This window comes from Notolabrus celidotus, chromosome 12 (assembly GCF_009762535.1).
Source record: "Notolabrus celidotus isolate fNotCel1 chromosome 12, fNotCel1.pri, whole genome shotgun sequence".
Lineage (NCBI taxonomy): Eukaryota > Metazoa > Chordata > Actinopteri > Labriformes > Labridae > Notolabrus > Notolabrus celidotus.
Window position 1 is genome coordinate 8568046 of NC_048283.1, and position 8916 is coordinate 8576961.

The window sequence follows — 8916 nt, forward strand, 5'->3', positions numbered from 1 at the left end:
TCTTTTGGCTTCATAGTCAATGAACACTTATGGCGTCCAATGTAATACACAGTCTATGACACAGTCTAAAATCTCCTCACAGGAGCTTTAAGCTGTCCACAATTATAATTATGGGCTGTTTTAGTGGATCAGTATTATTTTCTTTACATAAGTTGCATCTACTTTAGGCCATTTCCTGCTCTTTAAAGTTATATTTTTTTGGCCTTTTTGCCTTTATTTGATAGGATAGTGAAGAGAGACAGGAAATGTGGGGAGCAGAGAGCGGGGGAAGACATGCAGGAAATGGTCGACCAGCCGGGAATCGAACCGGCAACCCCTGCGACGAGGACTATAGCCTCTATATGTGGGGCGCTTAGACCGCTAGGCCACCAGCACCCCCCATTTCCTGCTCTTTAAACCTGCTATTACATAACCACAATGAAGAAATCACTTTAAACAAAATCCGTCTTCATGTTTCTTTGGATTTGCTCTTGTATTTGAAGTTTTATCATCTGTAGTTGTTTATCTGTCTTTTTGTTTGTTGGCCATAGTTACTGTTTGAAGTAAACACGTTGGTTTAGATCACTTTCTGTGGTCAACCAACCACTGTTGAGTGATGCAGGTGATTTGTGACAGCCAGTTCTCTCTTCCTGTGAAAACCACATATACAAGAACCTTTCACCACTCAGTAACTCAATCATTATTGTGTTAACTCATTCTGTAAAAAAGAACTGTGACTTTACAAACTTCTTTGATAACTTAGCCTCTGGAAAAGATTGAATTTCATGCATCTATAAAATTAAATATGTATGACTGAGTAAGCAGCGATTAAAGTTAGTTTGGGCAACCTTGGGTGATACTTACAGGAAGATTCAAGACAGATAGAGAAACCAAAGACTGGCTTTTCATGCAGCACTCTAATGCTTAGAGATGCAAGATGATCAGGAAAATGTGTTTTAACATGAAATGAAAGATTAGAGCAGCTTTAATGAATGCAATTAGAACTCTGAGTAAGAAGTACTCTCGTGGAAATATTAGTACTGACAATAAAGAAATGCATGAATAATTTAATCTACATAGAAAAATACACTTCAGTGCCTTTACATTCAGGGTAATAATCTTTAAGATTTCAATATTTTTTTAAATGAAGCCACAACGTGATGTAAAGATTAAAATAATGTAATTTATAGTGGTTCAAGCTTTGACGTGCTTTGCTTACTGAGCCTTTTCTTTGAAGGCATAGAAAAGGCTGATAGGACAAACAGCTCCTTTTTAATGTCAGCAAAAAAATAATTTCCCAAAGACCTTCAACACACGTTAGAAAACATTTTGCTTATCAAAAGCTGTTCAAAAATAAATGATAGTGAGCAACTGGATAAGTGAACCCTGCCTCGAAAAAAAGTTGTAAATGTCACCGTTTACTCCCCTGAAGGCAAGCTTAATGCGAGGTCACGACGCACAGCAGTCACAATCTGTAGGGAAGAGATATGTGAAGGCTCTCTGGGACATAATTTAAGACATAAAGTCAAAAATAAGCAGGGATATGTTGGCACTCAAAAAGTCTGCAACATATGTTTGTAGCTGTTAGGAAGTGATCACAGGTAAGGACAGCCTAAAGTTATGTTTATTTAGAACATTTATGACCTGCACAATTTCTGGAACCCAGGTTTTCAGAATCTAAAGCTCAGACAAGAGCCCCATCCAGGCTCAGGAGTCTTTACGCAACCAAGGGGGGCCTTTGTCAGATGGGTTGTGCATGCCTTCCTGGCCACAAGCCATGGTTCATAATGCTTAGACACAGATTCGCCCACCGACCAACTGGTAACCATGGCATGCGATCAGAGGGCCCCAACCTGCCAGCTTACTGTTTGTGCAGACAGTGCCAATAAACTGCGGGATTGCCTCAAGGGTGGGGAGGGGCAGGTGTGTGGGGGCATCCTGCTTGGCAGTGAGAAGCCCTGTCTGTCCTGGTCTCAATTGAGCCCACCACTGGGTCAGTAGTACGAGCCTGCTCCCAGCAGGAGCAATGGGTCTTCCAGAAGCATGATTCCCCAAACTGTCGCCTCCTTCCCCAGAAGGGTCGGCCCCTGCAGCGACAGCTTCAGCCCACCAGTAACAGTTCAATGCAGAGTTTCCCTGCTTGGAAGAGGCTCCTGTGCCCCCAAACTCACCCAAGTGTGCTGGGTGTTTGCCCCAAGTTTACCTAGTTGATCCTAGTTTCTATCCAAAAGCCATCACCATACTGAACTCTGAACTGACACAACACCCCCTAAACATAATAAAGCAACAGTGTGCAATAACTTATGTGATACAGACTCTCTTTATTTCTTCATCCTTTTTTTGACTGCATACGTTGGCAATGAGTGCATGGTCAATGGAGGCATGTTGTAGGTGTCCGTGTGTAAAAGAGTATTTATTCAGTATCTATTTTTATGAGCCCAGTCTTGAGTGCAATTTAATTTGGTTGCATGTTTTTGTTCATTGAAAATAAAGACTGTTTTGTTATCTTAAGTATGTTAAAAAATAAAATAGAGCCTTGATATACCTTTCAAATGTCCTCACATCACTTTATGTAAGGATTGGATTATGCACAATGAAATCTTCTCAGTACAACAAATCCTCAACATATCCGAGGTGTGGTTTCATACATAAGAGAAAAGCTGTACTTATCATACAGGCTGATATTCAGTGTTGCACTTGGCTGTTCATGTGAAAAGTGATGGAAATTTGTCACTTTGAAAGAGTGAAAAAACAAATCTTGAGGAAGAAGATCAAATATTTTCCTCTTTACAAAAAGGGTAAAACTATTGGCTTTGGAAAGTTACATAAATTAGGCGGAGGTGTTTTGCTTTTTGCTGGGAGTTTCTGAGGTGTGGGGGGGGGGGTATTAGGAACTTTGGGATGAGAGATTGAAGATGTCATGCACCAAACAAAAAAGGGGCGAGAGTTGAACCCTGTGTTGTTATGACAAGGACTTGTCCTTCATTTATGGAGTGCACACTAACCAGTGAGAGGAAACAGCACTGGTTGGAAGCTGCTCTTAAGAAGCAGAATGGCAGATTTGGTCTATGTTCTTTTTGAAGGTTCAGAGGAACCTACCAAGGCTGCAAAATTCTTGGAAAACACAAAAGGCCCTTTTTTGATCTGGTGTTTGTTTCATCAATTCAGGGAAACATGAAAACATGACAGACTCTGTGGACAAGACCTCCTCCAACTGCAGATATTTTGTTAAGACAAAGAAGACATATTTTATAAATCCCTTAGAGGAAAATTGATTTCTTCTATCTGTCATTGTCAGGCCAGAATAGACACACATGCATAAACAGGGTCCTATGAACATGCATGAATAGAGAGATGTCAGCGTGAGGGGGCCACACACAAACAAGCGCCCCGAGCAGTTATGCCAGGATGATAGACATGGACAGAACAATAGCTTCACAGAGTGAAGCCAAAACTTTTAAAGCTCACCCTGGTGAATTGCTGTGGTATAGGTAATAAAGCCTCCTCCATTATAACAAATGCAAAATGGGTCAAACTAGAACATTCAAATATGCTGAAAATAAATGTATCTCAAATGTAGTTTGTTAAGTCTTGCCATGCTGATTTATGTGCAAATTATTTTGTCACACGAGTTTAGTGGGTAGCGCTGTTGCCTCACAGCTAGAAGGTTCCTGGTTCAAATCCCCGGCCAGGCAGGTGCCTTTCTGTGAGGAGTTTGCATGTTCTCTCTGTGCATGCGTGGGTTCTCTCCAGGTACTCTGGCTTCCTCCCACCGTCCAAAAACATGCTTACCAGGTTGATTAATCACTCTAAATTGCCCGTAGGTGTGAGTGTGTACGTGAATGGTTGTCTGTCTCTCTGTGTTAGCCCTGTGATAGGGTGGCGACCTGTCCAGGGTGTACCCTGCCTTCCAGCCGAAGCCAGCTGGGATAGGCTCCAGCCCCCCGTGACCCCAAACGGGAGAAGCGGTCAAGATAATGGATAGACGGACGCGAGTTTAGTTTTAATTAATTACATGATGTTTAAAAAATGATTGACTGACAGCTTTTTTTAAAAATGTGTCTATTTGATTATCATCTCACAGTTGGAGGAGATGGAGGCGCATTGTCCATTGAACCAGCCAACCTCCCAAGCTAAGCATCTTAGCTAACTCTACAGCTTAGAGTATCATAACGGAGACACAGGTGTTCTTATTTTCAAAATCACCTGAAATATGTATCCACAAACCTGTTCATCAGAATGGCCTACTTTAGCACTAAGAAAGTGCTATTAGGTAAGTTTATTTTCACCCCATGCACCATCTTTTTTGTTCTGTTGTTTTGTATCATGTTTTGGAAGGATATAAAACTGAAGTTGTCATCATTTATATAATTTTTTATGATTATGCTGTTTTTAAACTCTTAAATCCTTTCGAGACTAGAACTGTGACTATGCAAACAAATGTGACCTGACATGGCTCCGCAATCAGAAAGGTTTAACGAGCAGCTAAAAATGAGATTAATTCACTTCTGTTGACAAATCCGTCAATCAAATTCATTCTCAATACCTCCTGTGGGTGGTTTAAGATATATTTAGAGTTTCAAAGTTTTCAGAGTGAGCAGTGGAGCCCATAAGTAGGGCAACCCGCCCATGTCAAGTAACACATATGCATTCAGAGATCGTATACTGCTCTTTAATGAGGATGTAAACAAGAGCCTGACCCGTACAATGAGCTGATAACAAGTCAGGCATATCTGGATGGAGGAAAAGGAACAACACACGGTGTACATAAAGCACGTGAGGTAGTTAAAAAACATCCCCATAGTTTATTGTACTCTGCTGCACATGAGCTGGCAGCTGTGCAGTTACAGTAGTTGTAAACCACCCTGCCTTCAGTACATACTGTAAGATGTGTCTATATCATTACTGTTTGATGAGCACATTTAAGGGAATCCTGCTGATCCCAAGTTGGTTAGACTTTAAAAACAGGAAGAGAAAGTTTTTCTAAATGCATCCTTGATCTAGCTTCTGTATCAAAGCGAAAGGAGTGTTTTCGATTGTTTGAAACCTGATTTATTGTCTTAAGGAAGTTTTTAAGGCCAAAATAAACAGCTAAGAAGTAAAATCAATCTGACTTTGTTGTGTTAAAAAAACAGCCAAGCTATTAGTAGAGTATAGCGTGTGTCCTGCAGGGTATTTACAGTAACACTGACAGCGGTATGATAAAAGGTATGTAGGTCTTCTCTGCAGGAATGGCATGCAGGACAGTACAGCAGGCTGCTTCTTTAATCATCTTCTTACTGACACATACAGCACCAGACCTCACACTGACAGCGTCAAAGAAGCGCAGACAGCAGGCCAAACTGAACTCTTTCATTCCCTCCCATAATTATCTGCTCAACTTACGGTACTCATCTGAGCCTCCTGCACCTGCTACCTGTTGTGACCAGATCCATCATTTGATCTCCTTCATTTGTGGTTCGTATATTATTATATTTAAATAACTTGTCTAACTTAGATGTATATTAGTTGAATAACTGTAAGGCTGTACTGTAAATTGGAGTGTGTTGAGCATGCATTGCACGCAGAACTTTGAATGTTTTAAGGAAAAATATGCATCTTCTAAGAAGTGAAAAGTAGACTTTGTTGGCGACACAACTCAGGGGTCTGTTCCCGTAGCCTTATTAGATCTACTGTAACCATTAGCTTATGTTTGCAAAGTTAGTTCTGACCACTGACTGTGTAAGAGAAGTGGGCACAGCCTCAATGATGTCACCCTTTGGTTTGTGTGCTATGGTTTTCAAAGTTTTTTAAGTTTGGGGTTTTTGTGTTGCAATGTTGGCAGCCAGAAGTGACCAGAATGGGTGGAGATTGGGAGTTGAGTCTGACAAAAAAAAAAGTTCTCCAACCACACAGTCCATGCTCAAGGCAGAAGCACAGAACAGGAATCTGTGTTTGGTAGTAGCAGAGCTGTAAGGATAACCTGTGAAACATTGCAACTACCCATCCATCCCTCTTATGCTTAACTTTGAGTCTGAATATCATTTAGATTGTTCATATGTAAAACACAACAAGCTGCTGTTCTCTTATCATGAATGAGGAATTTAGCTAGCTGCTTGTTGAATTTGAAGTCACCCTTGTCACTTAAACTATTTCTGGGTCCAAACAATAGACTGTATAAATAATGGACGTAGTATCCGTTACGTCACCCATCTGTTCCTGAGCGTTGTTTTGAAGCCAATTGACGGCGGCAGCCATCGATTGACCTCCACCAGTCAAAGTGTGACATAAAGAGGTGGAGTTTGAGCCTCCTAGTCAACAGCTATGTGTTCCCGTCCTGGGAGTCAAGTCAGTCATGTCCTTATTTGGGCAAAAACTCATAATCTAAATAGAAATAAATTCGACCCCCGTACAGTGTGTGCCGATAGAGAAATTAGCTATGTAGAGCCAAGTCGTATTTTGTACCAGGCTGTAAACATGTTTATTAATGCTGCAAAGATCGTCTTTTGTGAATTGGTGTCTATGTGGTTTCCAGTGTTACTGCAGCCAGTCTCAAGTGGATTCTTGATGAATTGCAGTTTATAACACTTCCGCATGGGCTTCATAGTTTGAGACCAGAGGTTGCCACTTGGTCCAAACACTCCTTCACTTGCTATTAAACATGTTCTCCCCGCTCTTTGAGTCGGTATACTTGTGCATAAAAAGCCAACACATTATCAAAACACATAGCAAGCATGTAGAGAAGCAACATGTCAGCTGTTTATCTGCACAGTCTGTCAAACAACACTATTCAGGTTTAAAATAGCACAAGATGCTAGCTTGGCTTATGGTATGGGCTATTACTAATCATCAACAAACAAGTGAAACAGAAATTGTCTTTATTTAGTCTCTCTTTTTGGCTTTTTTTTTGTAGCACATTTTTCTGAACTTAGCAGCCGGCTAAGATATACCAGTGCCGCCTGCCTTCGTTAACAGTACCTGCATGCAGTGAATCATCAGCAGAAGGAGAAGAACTTAGCACAGACTGTGTGTGATCTGTGATCATTAACACATCAGCTGTGTATCTCACTGTGGCTGTTTCTAACCTTATGTTTAAATATCAAGTATACTATTATTGTTCACAACTTTAAACATTACTCATATAAGTGTTTGATACATCAGAATAGAGTCTATAGCTTTATGCTAACTTCAGGGAACTTAATAGAAGTTTAGTTTTTAGTTGTTTAAGAATGTAACTGAAATAATCAACTTAAGCTGTCTCTTCTCTTCTCTCTGTCTAGTGATTAAAAAATGATAAATAAAGGTTTGTATTTAAACTGATCTGTTGAAAGTGAGGAACAACACATTAAGACATGTTGAAGTTTAAACACACAGTTGTTGTAAGAGCAGGTGGGATGTCACCACTTCAAGATTTTTTAACATGGGGTCTATGAGGACGACCAGCCTCAAGTGGCCATTAAAGGTACTGCAGTTTTTTTGGCCTTCACTTTTCAGCCCAAGAAATTGGTTTTGACTTGCTTATTTGCTAGCTTTGTGCTACTCTGGAGCATCATTTTTCACCTGTACATGTCACTTATGGTCCCAATAAAAGTTATTGGCCAAAACATGTAGTTTTATAAATGTGGAACATATGCATACTTGTTTTTGGACAGAGAGCTTCCATGTGAAAGCTTGAAGTCAGCACGGATCATTGTTCAGACTTTTTTAAGACTTGTAAAGTCTTATTTGTCAAGATCAAGAAAACAAGAACACAGGCGGAGCTGAAGTAGCACAGCACATTAGAGGGCATGAAATGTACTACAGAGAAATCACTGTGAACATGTTATCTATAGTGATTTTATCATTGTTTTTCTGTCCCTGTGTTGTATTTATATATTTTTTACTTCTTATGCTATCTGTGCTGATACTGACCTATGGATCTGAAATAAAGTAAATTGAAGAGAGCTTCACAACAAAAGCCAAGAAACCTCATTTTTCAAGTAACTCCTCTCTAACTTCTAACTGTGATGCTCTCTTCTCTGTTCTTCTTTCACATTCTCTTTTTTTCTAATGACTGGTACATCTGCTCTCTTTTCTACAACCATCTTTCTCATTTTCTGCTGACTGTTTTTTTTTGCTGAAACACATTGCTCAATCATGAGAACTATCAGCGCTGCAGTTCGTAGAAACTCTGGTTTCTTTGAACTTCTAACAGAAGAAGCCTGGGCGGTTTTTGTGGCTGCTTCTTGTCTGCGTTTTTTTTTTTCTTGAAAGATCCAAACCTCCATTTCCTTTACAATACTTGGAGTAGGGAAGAGTAGTGGTGTTATAGGTGGGTGTGGAGTCTTTTTATAGCATGGTTTCATTTTCACAGCAGTCCACTGTGGACCCACATAACAGTATAAATTACTTTTTTTATTCTTGCATTTCAATACCACAGAGGATACCAAAAGCTCCATCTCAAAGGCTTTAAATGCTAAATTTCGACAAAAGCCCTCAGGTTTGTTAAAAATGTATTTTACGCAGAAAAGCAGTAAACGAGCCTGTCTGAATTGTGAGAGAAAGCATGGTGACGACATGAAACACAACATGATACGCTCCATTGAAACAACAAAAGATCACAATAAATCCAAATTCTTTGAAGCGATTGTGTTTGATATGTATCCCTGAAGGCAGCAGTTCACCTTTTAACAAGCTTGTGACAGCTGATGATTTCCTTCTTATGCACACGACTGTCAAATTTTTTTATCCAGTGCTTTTTTTTATGTGCTTGTATGTGTTGGACTACAAAGACTAACGTTGCCGATGGCTTGTTCTTTAAAAAAAACAGCACTCGCCATCAAAGTTGCACAGATGGTGAAGGCCATGAGGAGAACAGAACGGTGGGGAGTGATCAATAGATAACCTCAGAAGGCCTCTCACATGGCTCCCCCTTGTGGGATGAGGAGCACTGTGACTGCCACAGTGCAGTTTCAGAGT